This window comes from Uloborus diversus, chromosome 1 (genome assembly GCF_026930045.1).
Source record: "Uloborus diversus isolate 005 chromosome 1, Udiv.v.3.1, whole genome shotgun sequence".
Lineage (NCBI taxonomy): Eukaryota > Metazoa > Arthropoda > Arachnida > Araneae > Uloboridae > Uloborus > Uloborus diversus.
In genome coordinates this window covers 71,182,631-71,209,074 of record NC_072731.1, presented here as the reverse complement: position 1 = coordinate 71,209,074, position 26,444 = coordinate 71,182,631, and the positions used below count along the sequence as shown (strand labels likewise).

The 26,444-nt window shown below is 33.1% G+C and overlaps 1 protein-coding gene across 1 annotated transcript in view; it reads right to left on the bottom strand.

Moving 5' to 3' along the window:
• Positions 1 to 26,444, bottom strand: part of LOC129230354 (sodium-dependent proline transporter-like) — a 242,696-nt gene that overhangs the window by 181,534 nt on the left and 34,718 nt on the right. The window lies entirely within an intron of this gene.

The following is a 26,444-nucleotide window of genomic DNA, read 5'->3' as shown; positions in this document are numbered from 1 at the left end:
AAGTAAAAATGAGGAATACTTGAAAAAGTATGCCACAGCGACGTTCCTCTTAGTAGAAAATACCGGGACGTAGTTTCGGTGCATTCCAGCCCGGCTATCTTCCCGGCTTCGGTGTGATAATGGCGAAAATACCAGCATTTCCCTGAGAGACCTGCCTCTGTTCCTTCAGAAAGAGATTTATCATATGAAATCAAGAATAATGGCAGATTATTCTAATTCTGATGAAGATATATATGATATATCTACTAGATCGCTGTTAAAAATGGAGATTTTCTGAATCGTTCTGCGAATCATCAGTTACAATTATTCTCAAAAATTTTTGTTCCCCTGGCAAGTATAGGAAGTGAAACCTTTTTAGGGTGGAAAGACAAAATTTTATTTGTTCTACACATGTTTTCGATTTGATCTTTGAAACTCCTTTTCAGAGCTAAAGGTACATTTACCGAGTGCACAAACTTCTAAAACATATTTTAATAACTATAGAGCTAGCGCTCTAGAAGAATGAGGGGATTTAAAACGTGTCTTTGACATTGTTTACTCAAAGGGCGATTAAATTCCATGTGAACCTAGTCGGAAACAGGCGCTCGGCTAGGAATTTGAAAAGTATAAATTTGACAAGTGTTCAGTGGGAGGGGGTCCGGAGACCAAGGGGGTCCGGAGACAAGGGATCCGCCTTGCCTCTCGGCCCCGTTTGCTCCTTTTGGAGAGTTCAGAGGAAAAAAAAGCGTGTTATTGACGTGTATTTTAGAAGAAATATATTTATAAAGCTACCTATCCCAAATCAGCGTCAGTCACCCCTTCCACATTGCTCCCCTAAAAATAAACATTTCCAAGAGAAAGTTTCTGCTTTTCTGAGCAACACTATACTCAGTTCTATTTATATGCAGCATGATCGCATAATAATGCATAAAAGACTGAAAACGCTTTAACGTCGATTAACAATAACATACTATTTTACACTACAACTCACCAAAACATCAAATATAATCACAAAGTTACAAAACCATACATGATTTTTTTTTTTTTTTTTTTTTTTTGTAGGACTTACAACTTTTGAGCAAAATAGTTGTAAAAAGAAACCCAAACACTCTATCGCAAAAAATCATATCTGTATACAAAGTATTTCGGACGTGGAAATGCAATTCCCAGCTAAGTACATAAAAATATACTAATGCATAATAGGACATTTCTGAAGCTAAATTGCAGTTTGAAATAAACTGCCATTGATCCAAAAATATCTAAGAATGAAGTTAATAAAAAAAATCATAAAACTGACGACAGCTGCAAGATATTCTGAAGAGTGTATAAGTGTCACTAAATCAGGCACATAATGTTCAATATGAGTACATGTTTTCGATTTAATGATCTTTGAAATTCTTTTCGAGAGGTAAAAATACATTTACTGAGGGTACGAATAAAAAAATATTTTGTAACTATAGAACTGGAGATATAGTCTAGTAGAATAAGGCTCTCATAATTTTAAGCATGACTTTGACATTGCTTACTCCGAGCCGACGAGAAGCCATGTCAGCCTAGTCGTAAACTTGGGGCCCGGCTAGTAATAGGAGTTGTATGAGTTTGGTAAATTATACGGGGGGGGGGGCAGTAACTAAAAATTATATCTGTATTAAAATTATTTCGGACGTGCAACTTCCAGCCAATTACATAAAAATGTACTTCATAAAGCGGATGATTCCATAAAGGATGATAATTCAATAAAGTTTTATTTTGTGCAGTTTTTGACGATTTAATTCATTAAAGCGGTTGATTCTATTAACCACTGATTCAACTAACCGGCGTGAACTGTAGGGTATAATAGGATATTTCTGAAGCTAAACTGAAGTTTGAAATAATCTGAAATTGATCCAAAAATGTCCAAGAATGAAGTTAAGGCTACAATCGAGTCTTTAAAAAAAATGCGAAAAACCAACCAAAATTTTGATTTGATTTTTTTTAAATTAATCTTTGAACTGTGATTTATTCATAGCAAAAAAAAAATCAATTCGGACTATTTTTACAGAAGTTATAAGTCAGTGTGATATTATACATTTTGTGAGCAAATGTTTCATTTAAATGCAAATGTCTCATAATCGTAAAATTTCGATTCATGTGTATCATTCAAACGCTCCCTGCAGATCAGGATTTGTTTAATTGCTTTGAGTTCTTTTGTATACTGAAAATGAGATACAAATTTAAGAAAAATAATGAGCGAATTTTCAATACCATCATTTTATTCAAAATCAGGCTTAAATCGTAATTTTGCCTTTTTTCAGAAAAATTCGAAATTTTTACAAAAAAAAACTCTGTTTTTGACACCTTTTGAGCAAAGTATTGTGGTTAATGAAATTTTGCTCCCCAAAATTTATTTAAATATGAAATATGCATCTAGAAAAATAGAAAAATCAAGTTAAAAAAATTGATCCTCATGGAGTGATTTTTTTTCGGTTCAATTATTTACAATTAAAAAATAGAATTTCCTCTGTATTCTACAAACTCTCTATTCAGAATTTTTCATAAAAACTTTACATATTACTTCCCCTCATAAAGGTCTATAACTCCTAAAAATTTCAGAACTGTGTCAACAAAATTAAATTAAAAAAAAAAAAAAAAAAACGATTTTCATACTCCATTATAGCCTTAATAAAACATTTCAGAAAATGTACAACAGTTCCAATGTATTTCAACGGAGGTGTACAAGAGTCACTTAATCAGCTACAGTATGGAATATCGGTTCAAAGAATATCCCACTTAATTTAATACATTTTCTATGGACCTGACCGTTATAATCTCTCATTTTGATCCTGGATAACACAATATTCCGCTTACTAGAACAATTTTCGAAAAAAATAACTACTCCACTTAGCGAGCTCGATTGTATGTACGTCAGGAAGAAATCGAATGTGGTTGTCAATTTACGAGTACCCTAAAATAAAAACTAGAGCTAGGGCTGAACAAACAATCAATACAGGATAGCAATAAAGTATGTGGAAACAATTCATAAAATTAACAACAGCTGAGAAATACAGAAGACAGTTGGTAAATGCAGTCAAAATAACTACAGAATATACATCAGGAAGAAAGAGTCTGCGAATGCCGTTTACGAATTTAAAAAAAAAAAAAGAAAGAAAGAATAGCATTCAAATTTAACAAAAGAAAAATAATGCTGCATAAATAAAAGAAAAAAGTAAGCATTTCTATGTAAATTATGATGAGCTTTAAATTACCAGCTATATGTTCTAACAAGCTAAATGAAACATACAATATTTATAGGCATCGATATGTTTGCTTTCATGATTTGTCTATTCATGTCAAAATAAAAAATCATGTCAAACAAAATATGTATCTTGAAGATTTGGGTGGGAAATATAACAATACGTTAAGCCAAGGAGTGAATGAATGAAAAAAAAAATACAATTCATTCACGAAATAACTGATGAATTCCTAATCATTATACAAGGAATGCGTTAATGTTCAAGGATCCGTGATGCATGATATCGTGTCGATGTTTTGGATGAATGTAATAATAATATACTTTATATGGATTTATTAGAAATTAATTTCAGTAAAATACATTTAGGAAAAAGGATAACGCAACAACATCTACCAGAATTTGAAGATTTTTTAAAGATAATATGCCACGTTTGTATTACCAATTGTGTGAAAGTAAAACTATTGTAAATAAACAGTTAAGGCTAAACTCTATTATGCATAATACTGATCAAATAGTTTTGTTATCTATGGATACCTTTCCTACAGATTTTTTACTTAAACATTTTCACTAAAACTTACTTTTTTCGAAATTAGGTTACACAAATAGCTAAGCTAGAAGATTTCATCATAACAAAATTTCTTAAGAGGTTTAAACACAACCTCATCAGCAGCAATTGCATAATAGTCAAAAAATAAGCTGCTATAAGTAAATTTTAAACATGTGAAAACAAATATACAACCGAGTGACTTATTTATAACATTGATTTTACACTATTTTTCTTCAACCTTAGAAATAGTATGAATTGTAAGCTAAGCAATATAGACTTTCTATATGGCTTGCTTCAAAAACAGGATATAGTTTTTTCTCTATAATCAGAATAAAGGCAATCATTAGTTATATTTATAAACATACTTTAAATCTCAAAAGACTTTCAGCATATAAGAAGTCAAACATTACCTCGTAGTTCTGTAGCTTCACTATTTCTTCCGATCTACTGCAATTTTCAGAGTGGCGAAACAATAATGCTAATTTTTGTTTTAATATTTCAGGTCCAGTACAAGAGCAAGGAGCAACAAATTCATCCGGGCTGTTGCTGTCTTCATTTGCAGCATTCAAAAAGGCATACATAAGTTTCAAATATACTTGACGTCTTTGTCGATAGAATTTCCGACACTTGAGCTCAAACGCACTTCTTATTATGGAATATATTTCAAAAATACTTTTCTCAAATGGACTTCAAAGTAGATATTTTAATGCTTATAACAAAGATAATCAATCACTATTTGTTTATAAACTTAGAGTTACAAAAATCTCCAACAGTTTGCGGTAAAAACGTTCATCTGGGGGATACCAGTTTCGGAGCAGCGCAGAAGACAAAATTCAGTTTGTTGTCTTCTTCGCTTTTTTCTGGGGAAAAAATCAAGAGATATTTGACAAGTGGTAAAAAACTAAAACGCTATTACTAAATACATTGCCTTAGTTAGGTCAGCGAGGTTCGCCGAAATTGAACTAATGCATAAACGTTTTATTATTGTCGATTTTGTTTACATCAGTACATCCATTTGAAAATATTATTGACTATATAATTTGAAATAAAGTATCTGGCGGAACCTCCGTGGCTGATTGGTTGAAAGCGCTTGCTCTGACATTGATAAAAGAACGTTAATTTGACGAAAACTGATACAATCATTATATAATGGTACATGTATTTTCTTCAGAAGTTTATGAGACTGTACGTCTTATAACTTTTCGTATAAGTTTACAAGACAGATAAGTAGACAGAAAGATTTGAAAAAAAAAAGCAGGTAGAGATAACATCCAGTCTTAGGACCGGAATCGAATAGTCTCTGCTTGTACTGGGTTTTAACCGCTCTCTCCGAAGTTCTCCGCCGCTCTCCTCCTTTCTCTCCGAAGCCTAGGTTTTAACATTATTGCCAATCCTAATACGGTAGATTATAAACAAGCAACAACTGTTTTGATCAAAAAAAAAAAGCGCCTCCAGAAGGTTTTTTCTAATTGATCTCCGAGATTTCTTGATACGCGTATTTGAATAGGTGACTGAGTGATGGAAAGCGCTTGACCTGGCAGTTGCCTTAGTGAAGTAAAGAAGGTTGTGGGTATATTTCAAACCAGTGCCGTGGGTGTTACTTTAATCTTTTTGCCAGATAATCTTCGTTACGTATTCGTTCAGAGGCAAGGAACTTTATAGGCAATTTTCTGATACCTATGCTCATAAGTTATAGTGCTGCTGACTAGAGCAGTTGCCAAAGCTCTCGCGTCAATTTGGCTTCTTGTTGACACAACACCAAACAATCAGCACCAGCTACATATGCATAGACAACCGCGAACTTTGTCTCCGGACAAACACAGAAAATATTTACAGTACAAAGAGAAGGAAATAATGCCAAGGGCACCGGTGAGAATTAGCCCACGACCTTCGGCATACGAAGCGAAGCTTCTACCACATAGCCACAGAGGCCCTACCCCATGTTTATAGTCATCAATATTGTATTACTGTCGACATGTGACTGCAGTGCCATTCATTTGTAATTGTTATTACGGAGCCACAGAGGACGAATGGACTGAGTGCTTGGTGCACTTGCTGTTATGGGTTCAACTTCCATCGTGCTCCGGATGTGCTCTACCTTCCTTCTTCTGTAAATTCTCTCACACTAGGTGACAATATGGGCCGTGGTAGCCTGATCGGTAGAGTGTCGGATTCGGGGCCGGAGGGTATTGGGTTCGAACCTCGATGGTCGAAGACCCACCGTCGTCATTAAAGGGGACTGGGCGACGTTAAATATGCTCGTGGTCTCAATGTCCTCCAAGTGAAACGATACCTCTGGGGGTGCTAGTACTAGGTAGCTATTAGCTCCTGGACTAGTTCTAAATTCTCATTAACTGTTCGATCCGGTGATGGTGCTGCCATCTATCGGTATATAAAATAATGGAGGCAAGGCACTTAGTATGCAGTCCTCGACATAAATACAGTTGTAGTCAGTTGTGACTCTGAATAGGAATAGGTGACAATATGTATCAAGAAAATTCATTCTATTACATGTAACGGAGTTAAAGTGCTGGCACGCTGTAGTCATCAAGACCTGAGCTGTAGTTCCAATCGAATTCATGTCTTCAAAAGAAATGTTTTCACACTTTAAGGAACAAAATGGTAACTTATGTGTTTATTTTACACTTAAATACTGATCACAACCGTTGTAAAACCTTCAATATAGCACAAGGGTAGTTCCGCGTTGAGTCGAGTTACCAACATCAGCAATTTGAACATTTAATCTAACCATGTACTAAACTGAAGGCTGTACAAAATGCGTGATCAGCATTTAATGGAAAAAAAAAAACCACATGCGTGATACATTCTATTACTTTCATTGAGAATATATTTTTCTGGTGGACTCTGCAGGGGTGCCCATATCCTCTCCTAAAAGCATTCGCTGCCCCCCCCCAAATACTTCAAAGACTTATACCTCTCATATGGTTATAACACTGTTGCCAATCCTAATACTATAGTTAATACGCGTGTCAGAACTATAGTGGCCAAAAAAAACCCTCCAGAAGGAATTTCTGGCTGCACTAGTGAGGAACGTGCGCGATTAAGTAGTTACCTACGTTAAAAAAAACGTGGACAGTTTATCTTTATTTTTATGTATCATTTATAGTCGTAAGTGTAATAGTTTATGAAGTATAATTTTTTAAAACCGGATATTCTTTTATGCTAACTTTCAAACATAATAGTTATAGACTAAGGTGCCATGAGAAAATTATAATTCTTCAAAAAGTGCCGAGAATCGGAAAGGATTGGGAGCACCATGATCTACACTATGAATTTTTAGCTTATCAAAGTATTATTCTTCGTGATTAAATTATTATTTTTCTTTAACTATTTCTGATGAAAAACGTAAATGTACATTTCACCTAGATTTTAATGGTTACTAATTGATTTTGGTGGCACACCAATAAAACTTAAAACATAAAAATCTATAATTAATTTCTATAAACTTTGGCGAGTAAATAACATCGTTTACATTACTTCCTGCCATGTGCCATCAAGGATATTCTTAGAGTATTATAATACTAAAAATAACGATATCAAATACGAAACAAATTTAATAGACGATTTTGATTCTGTTTTTCATGGTTCAAGCCAGTGTCGCAGTCGTAAAATAGCACAACGTACATACAGTACTTAAATTAAAAAAAGAGGGATGAACTTCAAAAAGAAGTTAATGGCTACTTGGAGGATAATGCAGAAAATATTAACCAGGAGTTTCTATCTTCCTGAAACTGCATTTCAGATTAGCATTTGCGTTCCTAGAACGTGTGAAACCCGGGGTAGTAATATGTACGAACCCAATTCATTCCAAACATCCTCTTATTAATAAAATATCGGTATTCGGTATACCGGTATACCAATATTGCAATCACTAAATGCGATGTGTGGTGGAAGAAATGTTGTTCTGGATGTTTTAATGTTTATTGTTCTATGTTTCTGTATTCGTCTTGTGCTGTCAATTATTAAATGTTTATTAGTGTTCGATGTCGTCATTATGCTTTGTTGTGTGAAGAATACCCCTAGACCAGCCGAGATCATTACATCAGTGTTGTTATTATAGGTAATGAAGTCACAATAATTAAAGTGTTTAAAATGACCGTCTGAGTTAAGAGACAGTTTTACATCATCAGAGTTATTTATTCATAGTTAGATATTTTACTTCACAGAAATGAAAGTTTTACAGAGACATTATCACGAACCCATTTAATTATTTTAACGAGGAAATTTTAAATAACAAAGTACTGAGAGGAAATTCATAATTTCTGTGTTCTAATTAGCAAATGTAAACGCTTTGAAGAATTTCAAGAAATATTCAAAGCAGAAGAAAAAATTTAGGCGATTTCATTGTCCATATTTTGCTTCAGTATAGTTTTGAAAAAGAGCAGAAACAGAAAGTGTTTTTAAAAGGCTTATTATTTATTTTAGCTTTTATTTGTTGGATTTTTTTTTTACCATTTGACAGTTTCCTTTTAAAATATGTTTTTATTTTTTCAGAAAACAATCCAAAGTAATTTTTTTTTCACGGGAATATAATTAAATTTCTAAGGAAGTTGAACGCTGCATGCATAAACAGGATGCAAATGAAATGTAGCATATATTGTAAAAAATACTGTAACCACACCTTTAGGAGCTAAAATTAAACACTTTTCTCAAAAAAAAAAAAAAAAGGAAAACACGAAAAAAAAGGAGGGCTTTGTTGCGGGACGCTTTTTAGGTGGGGAAATGAAGTTTTCTGTGTGAAGCCCAAACGTTTTGTCACTGATGAAGGTAGTTCTTGTAACTCCGAAGTATTGTATGCAATATTTTACAAGCATAAGCTTTATTATAAAACATGGAAATTTGCGTTGTTTTGAAAAATGAATAAATAAAATTACAATAATAACAACATTATAAAACTTTTATCTAACAAGATTCTCATTTCTTAATAATAGTGGAAAATATTGCACATTATATATATTTAAATTTGCAATATTGAATGTTAAAGTAAAGAAAAAAAATCGCCAAAACATTGGTGGCCAAAATTGTACTTTGTTCACATAATAAAAGAGCTCATGTGTGCATCACATGACTTCCTTTTACTCCAATTCAATGATTACGCCAATAGTTTTACCCCAAGTTTGTTTGCGAACTGAAGCAAGAAAACGTTTTATGCAGATTAATTTTCCCAATATTGGACATTTTAATGTGATTCAATGGTTAACTCTCTAAATATCATCAATAGTGGAAAAATAAAACCAGATTTTAAAAAACCCCGCCAAATTTGTCGCCAAGTTACCAAAAGCTTGGCGATATATCGCCAAGTGTTTGACAAAATATAACACCACTTGAGTTTGCATTGAAATTAACAATGATTTCCCCCAAAAAGGTGTAAAAGACTCCCTTTGAAACATCAGAATGCAACCAAAAGAGGAGGTGCACAACTAGATCCCACCAGGAGTCTACATATAAAATTTCATCTTTCTAGGACTTATCGTTTTTGAGTTATGCAAGATACATACGCACATACACACATACGCACATACATACGTACGTCGTACATACAGACCTCACAAGAAAACTCGTTGTAATTAATTCGGGGAAGGTCAAAATGGATATTTCGGGTGTTTATTCGTTCTTAGGCATATATCCACTTGTGGTCGGGTTGAAAAAATATTCAATATTCATTCGGAGGCGAGCAAAACGGAAATTAAGGCCAATTTTCGTGTGAAATTTTTTTCGCGAATACAATTCGTAAAAGGAAGTAAAAATGAGAAACCAGTAAATCTGAGTATTTCCAATTCGGGTGAGCGTAAGTTGGGACGTTACTGTACTACACAGTTTTATAACGACAACAGAAAAGAAATCGCTTTAATTTCATTTTACTTTGTAGTAAGATTGATTACGGTTATTTTTATATAAGTTTGATACAGAAGTTTTAGTTTAAAAATTTGTCATTAAGTTTCTACGTTATTAATAGGTATAATTCCAGTGTTACTTTTTGCAAATAAATGAAATTTGATTTTTTCTGATTCGTATTTACAACAAATGAGTCTATGCATGCAACAAGGACGAACTAAACTTTGGTTGTATTGATGAGCTGGCCCTTTCTGCCCGCTTGCTCTCAAATGCATGGTAAATCAGGAAATCAATATTTGGGAGTTGAAATATATGATAAAAATTACCGTAGCTGTGTATCTAATTCTGATTTTTAGAATTATTGTGTATTACAAGCATTATTACACGTTAATAAAATATATTAAGCACCATGAGTTACCATATAAAATTTGCCAAAGGCATATGTGTCTATATTTACAGGGTGTCCCGAAAAAGACTGACTGTTTTTAAAAATTTAAAGCAGGGATAAAGGTAAATGATGAAAAAATAATTATTGCATAAAATTCATGTGCTGGGCCGTAAATTTTTTCCGCCTGAGTTTCAAATTTTAGCTGAACATTTTTGCAATGATGGCGCTGAAGATAATAAGCCCGTAAATCAAAAATAGGATGGAAAATTTCACCATATTTTTTCAAAAAAAATGAACAAAAGAACGAAACAATATCTTCAAACAATCGTCGGTTGTGTTCCCATGTCGCAATCGGAGGAAAAATCGGTAAATTTAAAATCATCTTTTTTGACTTACCGGCTTGGTATGCGCAGCGCCATCTATTGAAATATTTTTGAACTAAAATTTGGAACTCAGGGAAAAAAATTTAGCGCCCACCACATGAATTTTCTGCAAGAATTTTTTTTATATAATTAATCGTTCTCCTGTTATCAATTTTTGAAAACAGTCAGTCTTTTTTTCAGGACACCCTGTATATACCTGGGAATCCCAGCCGTTATTTATGAACTGAAAAAAAAAAAAAAAAAAAACGTTAAACTCATTGGTAAAATAAGAAAGTTAGAGGTGTTTCCGCCATTCAGGAATGTCAACAAGTGCGAATTCAATTTTTGGTTTTGGAAGGGGTCATTATCAAAGCTGGAGATGGGCTGTCAAAGAGCAATTCTCGATTACAAATTGAGATTCTAGCATACATTTTTTGAAACACTAGTCCCTAAAACGTAGATTTAATCTATAATTAATTCCTTTAGGGAACGGAAGGCCCCCCCCCCCCTCTGGCCTATGATCAAAAATGGACAACACTTTCTTTCTTGTCTCTTTTAATGTGATGAACCTTACATGAGTGTGTTCGTATATATTGTTATTCTTTCGGAAAATATGTTTTTAGCAACGCCCTAATATTATTCCCTTTGGAATATTTATAAGATGTGTTTGTTATAACCACTATATAAGTCCTTGTTGGTGAGATTTAACAGTTTATGCCATTGGGTCTTAAGCACATGACCGAATGATTGAGAATAAGTTTATACTTTAAACATTTTATCTAAACATTTAGAAATTTTCTAGAAGGGACAGTCTGTAAAAGATATCACGCTTAAAAGGAGTAGGAATGGTTTTGAAATTGTGAGTTTGTGGAAAGAGAAGGGGGAGGGTAATAAGTGTGACATCACACATTTTGAAAGACAAAATATTTATAATAAACTAATAAAATTATTTTATACTAGTCGTACTTGCACGGCTTTGCCCGTAATAGAAAAATTAAAAGATCTTTTGGTTCGCCTGTATATTTACAAATAATGTACGGTGAATTTTCTCGCCGATTGGCTTGTACCCATGTTACGGTTCCACGTTATGATAATTTCGTATCTCGCCAATTGGTTTGTGCCCATGTTACGGTTCCACGTTATGATAATTTCGTATCTCGCCAACCGTAACAGGGGCACAATTGGTTTGTGCCCCTGTTACGGTTCCACGCTATGATAATTTCGTAATTTACTCGTCCATCTTATGAAAATTTTGTTCTTAAAATTGGAATAGAAAAAGAACCACATCGAATTTTCGAAAAATCGCTTCGAGGTGCACACCCCCATGCTACAAACTATGTGCCAAATTTCAAAAAAATCGGCCGAACGGTCTAGGCGCTATGCGCGTCACAGAGATCCTGACAGACAGAGGGACATTCAGCTTTATTTTTAGTAAAGATTATTTACGCTTATGTATTCTTTTTCTTCTAAAGTTTATTTTTAAACGATAAAAATGCGCTGCTTTCTTATTATTTTTATTCTCATTCAATTTATATTGCTGCGAAAAAAATCCATGTTATTTGGTTAAAACTGAATTTTAGCTAAGTTTAAATGTTACATATTTGCACCTTTAAGACATTATAACGCTGGTCATTTTTTACAAAATTCGAACAGAGTGTACTAACGAAATAATGCAACCGAAAAGAAAAACGTAATCATCAAGCTCATCTTTAATATCCGCTCACCTCAATTTTGATGAAATTGGCATAGACGTGAGTATGCCACAGCAGTGCGGAGACAGTAATAATTATTGTTGCGATCGCATATGTCAATTCAACACCAAATAATATTTTTTAACTTGAAAAATAATTAAAATCATTTACTTTTTAAAAATAAGATGTGAATCATGATCTGTGGCACAGTGGTTTTCTGATCTTCAAGTGTGTGTTTATGTCATTTTAGTATGACATGTTACAAAGGACGTTGGGGGGGGGGGGGTAAGGCGAAGTGTGACACTTTCTGCATAAAGAGAAAGAGTGTCAAAATATTTGAAAGAAAAATGGCATCGACAGTCTGTAAGTTTGAACTGAACTCGTGTTTAATCTGTTGGAAGAAATCCATGGAATAATTTGGTGCCTCCTTAACGCAGCGCCATCTTTTTGAGCTATCTGAAAGGAAAGGTGGTTTCTCTTTTAAATCTAGGTTTTTAAGAATTGTCTCCCAAAGTTTAATTACGTTCTGCTTAATAATTTCTTGCACTACTTACAGACTAGATTTAACTTTCACAAAAAATTTAGGGATTGATGAGATTTAGGGGGGGGGGGAATCATTTAGGGCGGAAAATTTACCTATTAATCGAATATAATTTTTTTAAATATGAATTTCACGCAGGGAGCTGACTTCAAACAAATGTGATAACGAATTCGGAAATATTTATTACTCGAATACTATTAAAGTTTAAAAAAAAATTGTATTAGAACTGCTCAAATGCTTACTTTTGTGTTTAAACCTAGATTAAGTTATAAATAAATAAATTAAATATTAATTTGAAATGTAATTTTGTATTAATGAACAACAAATTGAGAAAAATGTAAAAAGATAAAACTAAAACAATTAATAAATAAATAAAAATAAAGTTGTTTTAAAAGATCATGGAAGGGGGGGGGGAACCAAGGCAAAAGTTTAAGTAATAATAAAAATGATTTTCACATTTTTTTCATTTATTTTTCGTTTTAAGACTAGAGCATCGACCACACTCTTGAAAGCACGATATCGCAAAATAGCTTCAGGTTAAAGAAGAGGTATACATCTTTACTATTAATAATAAAGCTGAAAGTCTCTCTGTCCGGAGGATGTCTGGATCTCTGTGACGCGCATAGCGCCTAGACCGTTCGGCCGATTTTTATGAAATTTGGCACAACGTTAGTTTGTAGCATGGGGGTGTGCACCTCGAAGCGATTTTTCGAAAATTCGATGTGGTTCTTTTTTTATTCCAATTTTAAGAAAAAAACTATCATAAATTACGAAATCATCATAACGTGGAACCGTAACATGGGCACAAGCCAATTGGCGAGATACGAAATTATCATAGCGTGGAACCGTAACGTCGGTACAAGCCAATTGGCGAGAAAATTCACCATACATTATCTTCTTTACTAATAATAAAGCTGAAAGTCTCTCTGTCCGGAGGATGTCTGTAGGATGTCTGTGACGCGCATAGCGCCTAAACCGTTTGGCCGATTTTCATGAAATTTGGCACAAAGTTAGTATGTAGCATGGGGGTGTGCACCTCGAAGCGATTTTTCGAAAATTCGATGTGGTTCTTTTTCTATTCCAATTTTAAGAAAAAAACTATGATAAAATACGAAATTATCATAACGTGGAACTGTAACGTGGGTACAAGCCAATTGGCGAGAAAATTCACCATACATTATTTGTAAATATACAGGCGAACCAAAAGACCTTTTAATTTTTCTATTACGGGCAAAGCCGTGCGGGTACCACTAGTTACTAATAATAAAGCTGAAAGTCTCTCTGTCCGGAGGATGTCTGGGATGTCTGGATAGTGACGCGCATAGCGCCAAGACCGTTCGGCCGATTTTCATGAAATTTGGCACACAGTTAGTTTGTAGCATGGGGTGTGCACCTCGAAGCGATTTTTCAAAATTCGATGTGGTTCTTTTTCTATTCCAATTTTAAGAACAAAACTATCATAAGATGGACGAGTAAATTACGAAATTATCATAACGTGGAACCGTAACATGGGCACAACCAAAAGACCTTTTAATTTTTCTATTACGGGCAAAGCCGTGCAGGTACCACTAGCAAAAAATATAATAAAATTTGAAAAAGTCGCACCTCACATAGGTGCTGCATCGCAGGTCTTCTGTGAAGAAAGCCACGTATTATTTATATTTATTCAAGTTACAATTAGAGACATAAGTAAGATTAAAATTGAAAAAAAGTATGCTTGCAATAGATCGTTAATGTATAGTTATGTCTCTAGCGATGAATTCTTCCCATTGGTTTTTTTTTTAGTTTCAAGCCCATGAGTTCGTTTTAAAAGGATAAAAACGAATTTTTTGACCGTTAAATTTAAAAATAAAAGTGTAATGTGGTATAATATTATGGAACATAACACATAATCTTCTTTACTAATAATAAAGCAGAAAGTCTCTCTGTCCGGAGGATGTCTGGATGTCTGTAGGATGTCTGTGACGCGCATAGCGCCTAAACCGTTCGGCCGATTTTCATGAAATTTGGCAAAGTTAGTATGTAGCATGGGGGTGTGCACCTCGAAGCGATTTTTCGAAAATTCGATGTGGTTCTTTTTTTATTCCAATTTTAAGAAAAAAACTATCATAAATTACGAAATTATCATAACGTGGAACCGTAACATGGGCACAAGCCAATTGGCGAGATACGAAATTATCATAACGTGGAACTGTAACGTCGGTTCAAGCCAATTGGCGAGAAAATTCGCCATACATTATTTGTAAATATACAGGCGAACCAAAAGACCTTTAATTTTTCTATTACGGGCGAAGCCGTGCGGGTGCCACTAGTTACTAATAATAAAGCTGAAATTCTCTCTGACCGGAGGATGTCTGGATGTCTGTGACGCGCATAGCGCCTAGACCGTTCTGCGATTTTCATGAAATTTGGCACAAAGTTAGTTTGTAGCATGGGGGTGTGCACCTCGAAGCGATTTTTTGAAAATTCGATTTTGTTCTGTTTCTTTTCTAATTTTAAGAAAATTTTACAGAAAAAAATGTCACAACGTGGACGACTAAATTACGAAATATTATAACCTGGAACCGTAACATGGGCAAGCAAATGAATATAGCAAATTGGAGAGAAAATTATCATCCAATATTTGTAAATATAGAATACAATAAAGTACAGTGGCCGCCGCTTTTATGACTCACGTTTGTTGTGAACCGTTTTGATTCCATAAAGTGGTTGATTCAATAAAGCGGTCAATTCAATAAAGCTGGATTTTGTTTCGTTTTGACGATTTGATTCATTAAAGCGGTTGATTAAATTAACCACCGATTAAATTAACCGGCGTCCACTGTACTTTCATCGAGTGCTAACTATCTCATCTTGTACTTTGAGGATCTTGTCACTGCAGATCTAACATGCGACTCATACGCTATGTGTGGCGCTTATAAGATTTTTTATTTTTTGCACATTTATAAAAACTGCAGTGAGTGTTAGGGGAAAAAGGAGGCTATATATTTTTATTCAGGAGGGCATGGCAGATTAGAGTCAGTAGGACTGGTGTCAGAAGCAAAGTTTCATGCTATGCAATGTTTTCAGCTATATTATTTCTTATACATAACACAACTCGAAGGGAGGCGGAAGCCTGAAACAAAATCAATTTTTTGTAAGATTCCAAAGTTTTCTACATATATAATCACTAGTGAACAGAGTCATATTTCTATATGCCTGTTCTCTATGTTGCAGCCGTTTCGAAGAGGAAGTAAATAACTACAGCGAGAAAGGAAATTTTTTTAAAGAATACTGAATAGGATAACTTTCGTGCTGCGTGATCTACTTTGGATTGTGCAGACGAGAAACAAGGTGAGTCTAATTCTGTTTTTCTGGTACTTTTTACATCAAAAAATGACTTACTGTGCTCTTACGATCACTATCTATTTTAGCTTTTTTCATTGTTACACTCTTCTTTTGTTTCCCAAGTCCGATAGATAAAATGCATTTACTTATTTTAAAATTAATGAATAAGTAAATAAAATGGGCAGTTTGACTATGTTTGTGGTCATGAAAAACAACTAACACAGAGCAAAATGTTAAATATATTTGAATAACTGGACTTGTCTCAATTGTTTCAATATGATTAATATTTTTTATTTGATTTTATGACTATAGGGTCGTTTCAGCAAGTTTAGTTGCTGAGTAATGTTTAGTAATCTTCCAACTTTTTTTTGACTGGCAGTCTTTAACATTTTAGCCTTAAATTGAATTAATGTTATGAAAGGAGTTATTTTTTAACCGACTTCAAAAAGGAGGCGGTTATCAGTTCATACCGTATGTAGGTCTTTTTTTTTTTTTTGTCCACTCACAGCGTCTCACCTAGTGAACCGATTTTGATGATTCTTTTTTAAATGGATAGGGGATGGCTCAACTTAGGTCCCATTACTTTGTTTGACCATATTTGTTCTTTAGAAAAAAAGTTATGGGCAAAAAACAATAAATTTCATGCAATTTCCCTATTAAATGATTAAATTTAAAACCCATTGTTATGAAAGTTTGGTGCCATACGACAGTAACATTAATAGTAATTGTAATGATAATTTTGAATGAAGGCTTCTCTGAAGCAAGCATCAAGTTTCTTCAGGGGGATATTTCGATAATCGGGAATCTGGCGCTGTCGTCTCATTTTTGGCGTAAATAATTTTATTTTGGTAACCCTGCTGATTTATAGTAACCCTATGTGAATTATCGAAATCTTCCCTTCTTCAGTGTTATTGCTCCATAGTGGGGTAAACCTAACCTGGAAGCGAGGTGATGCAGTGATTAGGATCTGCTTAGCCTTCACAATGCTACCATTAGGTTTGACTCAACTACTCTGTAGTATTTTTATCGTTATCATCTATGCCGATAACAGATGATCGGGGCTAAGTAAGAAAATACAGGATTGCATCATGAGCAACTTAGATGCTGTGGAATGTAAATTAGTTAGGAAAAACGTAATACTTAAATGGTTATAATTAAATTAACTACGCATGATTTCCAGAGAGGAACAAAGATAAGTTTTTAGTGCCAATCGCTTAAAGTTTAACGCGTGTCAATAGTTTTTTTTTTTTTTTAGTATGGAGCATTTTTAAGAAAAAAATGGTGAAGTTTCGTGATGGTAACTTCTTACTATTTCTGAAATACCTACATTTACACTAAAAAGAATGAAATAAAAAAATTTTGAAAAAAAAAATAGAACCGACTTCAAAATTGCTCTAAAAAGTGAAAAATAATTTTATTCTTTAAACACCATCGATAATGCTTTTAAACATAATTTTTGAAGTTGGCGCAAAAACGACAGATAAAATCATTCACAGCCATAACTCAAATACAACTATAAATTTAACCAGGCCCAGTTTCTTCACTATCACATACATTATGCATTGATGACAGCATATTTGAATAACGATATAAATGTTTCGTTCGTAACTTTGGATGCTTTTCTGAAAAAAAATATGAACGAAGCATGGTTACACTGGATTTTACGTTTTGTTTTTGCGCCAACTTCAAAAATTATGTTTAAAAGCATTATCGATGGTGTTTAAAGAATAAAATTATTTTTCACTTTTTAGAGCAATTTTGAAGTCGGTTCTATTTTATTTAATTTTTTTTTTTCATTTTTTTTTTACTATTTGCAGTTTGTTTTGTTTTGCTAACAGAAAAAATAATTACTTATAAATACAAGAATTGGGACATGGGAGCGTCCCGCCCCGCCAAGGAAACCAAACGACAGCAGCCAACAGAAGCAAATCCACCGCCAAAGACGAAAGGAAATAAAAGCGACCAAGAACAAGATTACACGACAGAACGAATTCAGGTTTTTTGGGTTTTTCACCCCTCTGTATCTCAGCCCCATGAAGACCCCCGGAGTTGATTTTTGGTACACTCAATCTCTAGTGGCCCCTGACGCCGTAAACCAAAATACAATCCCCTGGACCATCAGGGGAGGAGGTATTACCACCAAGCAACCACTTCACTTTGAAAAGCTTCCCGCCAAACAAGATAAACAATTTAAAAGATCTATCCATATTTCTGAGGAGTTGAAGGTGGGAGGAGGTTCTAATAGAAGTAGCTGTGATGAAAAAGGAGAAGAGGGAGGATGATAGTTCGGCAGATACTTGGCGGGCAAACTAGATATCATAACTTTTTATGGCTGAGGGTTTTTGGGATTAGGATGCAGGTTTTCTTTTTTTGTGCGGAAAAGTTAAAGGTTTTCTTGGCGGGGAAATTTTTACAACAGGGTTGTTTTTGATGAGATATAAGATACGTTAGTCCATTTAGGGCATCATGTAACATAGAAATTCGTTACTACCCCACTTTAAAAAATAGGGCCTTTTTTGCTCTCAGAAGAAATATATCATATTATATATATTATTTCATTATGTTTTATACCATGACTCATTTGGAATGACACATATGAGAAATTAGTAATTATAAAACTTAGAAAAATTAAAGTGGAGCAATGTTTGATTAAAATTGTTTGACAAAAAATTGTTCTAGGTCAGGGTTTTTTCTTTTTTCTTTTTTTTTTTTTTACCAGAAGTTGACATAATGAGCATTTTTTCAATCCGTATCAATGAATAGTAAGTTTTAAACTAACTAGACTAAGCTTGGTGTTTTGAAACAATCAAAGTGGATGAAAGTTAAATTCTTTTTTTTCTGACGAAACACTGTATCTGCTCAGTATTTCACAAGCTATTCATTTCAATCTGCCTTGTTTCTCTGTACCATCTCACAATTATTCGCAAAATGGTCCTTTGATAACTTGAAAATGCAATAAACTTCATTTAGAATCATAAATCATGACTGTCGAAGATTTGATATTTCTTTGATTTTTTTTTCTTGAAAAACCGTCAATTCTGTTTTAAGCACAATAACTTAACATGAATTCTTAATCCTTAAAATTTATGTTTTTCATTTTAAATACAGAAATAAAAAAAAAATAGAATATTGAATTATATTTATCAGCAGTTTTGTAACAGAACTTATTGGTATACAATCGACTCCCGCTACAACGCGATCCGATTTACGAGAAAGGGCTATGACGCAATTTTTTCACCAGTAAAGAATTTTAGGCCTAGCGCGAATTCCGCACCCGCAACGCGATAATTTTCGGGGGGAATCGTGCTGTGCAAGTATTGGTTTTGTTATTGTATTTTAGTTATGTTTTCTATAATATATATATATATATATATATATATATATATATATATATTATATATAACATAACTAAAATAAAAAAATGAATGAATAAATAATGCAAACAAAAGGGCAGTCAATTCATAATTAAATCTGGTTTACCGAATTTTTCGTGTGAAAAAAATCATATCTTTGGGTTAATTCATAAGGCATTCGGGGAGAAATCCGTAATGGAATTTTCAGATAATTCCAATATTATTGACAAAATTTTACACGTATTCAAAAACAATAACTCTCCTTCAGTTATATAACAAACTAAAAGGTTATTAAACTTCAAATAAATGTAAATTAAAACAAAAAATAAATTTTAAAATTTCGTTTAAAAATTTTAAATGCCTCTGCTGTTCTTGATTTTAAGTTGTGTCGTTCTTGCTCTGGGTGGGCTATATAACATATAATTAACACAGGAATTTTTTATCATTAATAATAATGATAATAATAATAATAAGTAATAACAACAATAAAGGACAATTCCCATTCTCAGTTTTGGAAGAAAAAATAAAATCAGTAGGATTTTCATTTTTTTAAACACAATCAAAGCGCTTAAAATGTATCCGAATCAAACTATAACAGAAAGAAAATATTGATTTCCAAAATTTTGGTACTCACTCCGTAATCCAGGTACGGACCTAGCCGAATATTTTCTCTGCTACCACAAGAACTACTATCATCTCTGAAGTAAACAGCATCGTTATCATGTCCAGTTAATTTCCTTTGGTTATCAAATTGCTTTCTCATATCCCCAACAGTGCTAAATTCTATGCACGCTAAAACTACGACTCTTAGTATCACCACTTAATATTTCTCTTTAGAGGAAAAATCACTCTTCAAATATAACCCAGCGGATTGAAATTGGGAATAGCTCATCAGTTCACGTGTTATTATGAACAAAATCTAGGAACCAGGACATTAAATTCATCGTGCTATGTGTTTGTTTATCGTTTTCACGAGTGGTAATAACTTGCAAACGATTTTGGAGTTCGATTGAAACGCGCAGACGCGTTTCCAAACTTCACCGGACAAGAAAAAAGGAGACATGTTGAATTCCAAATACGAGCGCCATCTAGGGGGTATTCTGCAATTAACCTGGGATCGGATTGGCTACGTGACGTCAAAATCGGGAAAAAGGAGAGACCCGTTTGATATCGATTTCTGGATGATTTTCTCTGAAAGCTCTTTCGCTTTAATATAAAAAGCTGAAAAGTGGGAATGAACTTAAATTGAACAAAATACATGCCTTCTCGTGTACTACTGCTGCTTGGAAAATTTTTGTTTTCATTACATGAAACTATGTAAGCTTTCATATCCGTAAAGTAACACTTTCTTTGACATGGTTTCTTTCTCAAAATCAGAGAAGTTGATTTTAGTTTGAAGGTTTACTTTATAAAAAAACAAAAGTCATATATATATATATATATATATATATATATATATATGTACACATATCATCTAACTCATTTTTCCTTTTTACTTTTTTCAATTGTTCTTATTTCATTTCCAGTTTCAGTAGTCAATCAAGCTATTTCAAAGGTCAGAATTAATATTTTATAAAGTAAAAAAAAAACACTTTAGATGTTATACATTTAATTTATTTTTTTGTGCAATTCAAAATCATCCAAAAATTCAAATTGAAATTAGTTCAATTTTTAAGCCAAAGTTTGTTCAAAATTGTTTTTTTTTTTGCATTCATTTATAGAAAGTTTATGTAAATGCGTTCATCCTGTACATCTACAACGAATTTTATTTATGATTTTCAAAAAAAAATTAGAAACTTTTTTTTTTTTTTTTTTTTTTTGCGAGGACGGGAATTTTTGTTTCTAAATATAACATGAGTTTGCGCTCTTTTTCTGTTTTGAGCATACTTTCTTCCTGAAGAGAGAAAACAAAAATAACTGTGTGCTTAAAAAACTAAAACAAGCGAAAACTTTATTTTAATTACAGTATAATTATTCATAATACTTTTTATTTTAATTTTTTTACTGGATTTAAAGTTTGCTTTATGGTCTTATTGAAAGAACGAAAACAAATACCAAAATAAAGCAAATTTCTGCTAGCCAAATGTTTAAGTATTAATTTTAAAATTGAAGGTTTATATTAAGAGCTGGCATGAAAGCAAATGTAGCTAGTAATATTATATTATTTTAACAACAATTTTTATTTGTGTAATCAGTGTTATTTAATGGAAGTAAAAAAAAAAATTCACTAACTGGAAAACAAAACAGTTAAAAATCAACAGCATTTGTTTTTGAATTACTTTGAATGACAAACACTAATTTTTGACTTTATCGTTTAGCGATGATTTCACTGGTAGAGATTCAAAAACTATGAAAACTTAATCAAAATAGAGATAACAGCAGTTCCAAAACTTTTGTCCCAAACATCAAAATATAATTTCTACATAGTATAAAATGAACTCTCCAAAAAGCTCCTGTGTGTTCGAAAATGCAAAAACTTGAGAACTATCCGATCGATTTCGCAGACATTTTCAGAGTATCTTTCTTTCAACACCGTTCAACACCGTTTTCACAAAAGTTTGCCGACCAATTCGAAAAAAAAATCGATGAGTAATTCTTTTTGCATTCCAGTTTAGGCTTAATTTTCAAATAAATTTCCAAATATGGGGGTGAGAAATTACTTGCACATATTAAATTGCATATCATTGGAAAGAGTAGATTTTTCCGCATACTACGCAATTTGTTATCTACGCAAGGTGGGAGTTATTCGCGTTTTTATCTCGAATTTTTTTAGGCTTAACTGAAATTTAGCGAATACTTTCTTCATTAAATCGATCAATAAAAAGTGAAGGACTTGTCCCACAGTTTTCTTTTTGACACCATTGGAAAAAGCGACATTTTTTACTCCAGATCTCTCGAAACCTTTGGTCGAAAAAATTAGCTTTAATCTCAAAAGGGAAAAACGTTATAAGCCTTTTTAAATCAAATTCAAAATATCTAATCTCCATTCACAATGTTACCTATTTTAACATCGCGTTTCTATGGTTATACTTTTTAAATCTATTTCCATCTTTCTCATATTAAGTACTTAAACTTCTTTAATTTTGTGTTTTCATGACTACACTTTTTAAATCCTTTTTTTCTCATTTTAATTTCATAAAAGTATTTTAATCACTGTCATCATTGTTTGGGAGGGAAAGTTTGCATGATGATTTTTTTTTTTCTTTTATTTAAGCCGGATTGTTGAATATTAGTCACTTAATACAATTTTTATTCTCAAGGTATACCACGCAAAGCCGGGCGGCGTGGCTAGTCTTTACTAATAATAGAGCTGAAATTCTTTTTGTCTGTCAGGATCTCTGTCTGTCTGTCAGGATCTCTGTTTGTCTGTCAGGATATCTGTGACGCGTATAGCGCTTAGACCGTTCGTCCGAGTTTCATGAAATTTGGCACAAAGTTAGTTTGTAGCATGGGGGTGTGCACCTCGAATCGATTTTTCGAAAATTCGATGTAGTTCTTTTTCTATTCCAATTTTAAGAACAAAATTGTCATAAGATGGACGAGTAAATTACGAAATTATCGTAACGTGGAACCGTAACATGGGCACAAGTCAACTGGCGAGATACGAAATTATCATAACGTGGAACCGTAACATGAGTACAAGTCAATTGGCGAGAAAATCACCATACATTTTTTGTAAATATAGTACAGGCGAACCAAAAGACCTTTTAATTTTCCTATTACGGGCAAAACCGTGCGGGTACCACTAGTATTTTATAAATTCCATTAAATTGAAGTAAATTAGTATATGTTGCCCACAAGTTTAAAATAAATGAGTTACCCATCAAAACTTATTTTTAAAACTTACAAATTAAAAATAATGAAGTGCATTCACGTGTTTATTAATTCAGTGTTAAAATGCATTTTTCCCAAGGTAGTTTAATCTGCCGTAAACTTTACTAAGATGCGTATTCATCTTAAATGTTTTTAAAACTCTTGGCTGCAATTTACGAAGGAAAAAAAATGAATTACTACTGGCTACATCACAAAATGTAACAAAATTAGTGAAAAAAAATCTACTGCATTAGGTATGAGTTTGTATGTTTTCGACTTCCAGAATGAAAATAATTTCAGTTCAACCAAAATAAAGCAGCCCGAGGAATCGCTGTAAATATGTTTTTTGTTACTTCCTCGGTCTACGTGAAGGAAGTTTCTTTGCAGGCGCGGGAAGCAAAGTTTCTTATTTTGAGAAACAAATTGGATTAGTCAAACTTCCGAGACATTTCTTTGCCCGCATATTTTTCTTCTTTTTAGTTTTCCTAATCTAGTACTGCATTTTGAAACATAGTTACACCAATGCAATTTAAAACTGAAATTATTTGTTTTAAATAATATGCTCAATCCATTTGCACGGGGTGTGTCATTTTTACGCATATATTTGAGTAAAATATTTTTTCGGACAAAAAAAGTAATGATTTGTACGTGCTGCGGATGTGACTGCATAATAATACACTTAATCCATTGGCACAGAGGATGAGATATTTTTACGCATACGTTTGAGTAAAACATTTTTTTTTGTCCAAGAAAAATAATAATGTGTGCGTGTTGCGGGTGTAACTGCACTGTCACATCCGCAATACATGCAATTTGTTCAGATACTTCATTTTATGATGCATAATGGTTCCTTTTACTCGAATACATCCCAATCAAACGTCGAAGTCTAAAATGCAAAAATAAGTTTAATAACGGATCATTTGCTCATATACATTGAGCAACTGATATTTTAATTATTATTTTGAAAGTAATTTGGGTTGTAAGAAAATTACAAAGGCATATTTTGGTGCAAATCTGAATGAAAAAAATATTTTTTTTACAAGTTTAAATGAAAAAATATTTTAATACATATTTGTAGGAAAACATATTTTTTATTTAAATCAGGGTGAAAAAATACTTTTCAAACAAATCTTAATGAAAAAATATTTTTTTTATAAAACTTGATGAAAAAAATATATTTTTCGGGCAAAACGATGTCAAACGATTTATTGAAAATGCATATTTAGTTTATGCTAGCGGTGCTGAAACTTATTCGACCCTATCTTTATTATGTTTTTCTTTCGCGAAAAGCAGCACATACGTTTTAAGGACTATGAAATTATTTTGTATGTAAAACAATACATGTGTAAAGAAATAAATAAAAATAAAAAGGCAAATATTTTAAGAGAACAAAAAACTCTGCAACTGCAAATGGACACCCACAATCCAATGAGTTAAATAATAAGTGTATCTTTTTCTTTTTTTTTTGAAAACAAAGTTGACACAAAATATTAAGAAAAAAAAATTCATTTTCAATTCCATACATGTGTTACGGAATTACAAATAGTCTCATGAGGAATAATAGTCTTTTGTTTATCGTAGCTTCATATCATTGCGTGATAATTCTGTTACACTCAATTATGCAAGTGTAACTGTATGTTATTTGCGATGTATATGCATGCGTACAGCCGCTGGAAGGGTTAAAATTTATACATAATTAGATGTAGTTGCAGTTGAAAATATCAAGACAATGCTTGAAAAAACACAATTGCTGCCAAAATACTTTTTATGTAATTGATGCCCTTTTTTTAATTTCATATAATGATAAAAAAAAATCCAGACGTACTCTTCAGTTAAGAATAGAGGCTTGCAGGCAATAATTGCAGGAATTTTAGGTCATGTTACTTGCAACCATAAATCTAACAAAATAACTTATCAAAATGAAATTTTTGCCATCGTTAAGAAATGAAAATATCGAAAAATTACGAAATAAATAAATGAACTTGAAAAAGGTTTAAATTGACGCACCAACCAAAGCCTAAGTTTGAGACCTAAAGACTTCAAAATCATTTATACAAACTGGTCTAAAGACCGACTGATCTACATGTAATAGAAGCAGTAGTAGCTACGTCTTACAGGCGAGCTAGTTAGAATAAGTAACACAATCTGAGATTGGTGCCCTAACAAATGATAAAAAAGGTCGTGATTGGTTCATCAGTACACTGAAGAAGCATGAGACATGCCAGACAAATCGTCAGCCAGAATTCCCTTGATTTAGATTGTTGCCAAACCCTACAAGTCCAGAAAGTAATTAATATTGCCATGAAAGTTTGTTCTAAAACATATTATACAGTTTACCGCTGTGTTAATCTCCTTACTCCAAGTAGCTAAAACTTCTTGGGGAGTAAAAAAGAAAACAAAAACATCCATCGTAAAACGTTTAGCATCCAAGTTGGGTCCTAGTCTTTGCATTAACTTGAACTTTGACATCTTGTATTCAAATTATGTTTTTTCGCAATCACGAATAGCCGGAGGACCCTACTCGTCGGGTTTCATTTTTTTCTCATAAATTCAGAGCCTACGGTAACATGACCAGCCTATCTGCCTAAAGAAATATGACTTTTCGTGAAATTTATTCCCTTACGACCCAATTAGTATTCCTTACTACTAAGGGAATCCCGAACTACGCCCATGGTGCTGACTGCAGCCTTGAAAAATAGGAGGACGGGGGGCAGTTTCAATAGATTTTGATCTCAATTGGGGAAGGGGAGGCTGCTCCTCAGCATATGAGAGGATGTGCCATCACCCTGGGGGGGGGGGGGGATGGGCACCCCAGATTAACTAAATAGGAAGTAATGCTGGCCATTGAAACTTGACCCCCCTTATAAAAATTTCTGGGTCTGCTCCTGTTCTATCGGAATCATAATTTTGAAAAGCATAGTTTGAATTCAAAATGTTTGAATTCAAATTAATGCAAAGGACTGGAAGTTTTATGTTGGGTGCTGTTTTCGTTTGGAAGGATTGTTCAAAGTATAGACTATCAAGTATAAACCAAGTCGAATAAGGGAGACTTGGACGAGGAGCTAGAGGAGTTACCGTCGTCGCTTCCGCCACGTCCAGGTAGACCACCAACGCGCGGAGGCCAGTGGACCTCAAAAAGGATAGGACAATCACTACGGTTAAGTTTAAAACGATAAGCAATCGCGAATTCTCAAAAAAAAAAAAAAAAAAGGAAGCGAGAATGAGCAATAAAACTATTTAAATTAACTATTTCTCGCTTCCAACAATTACAACTTTCCTTTAATTATTTTCTTTCGTATTAATCCATGAAATACCAAGTATTTGTCTAGTGTTGGGAGAGGTTTAAAATATTACC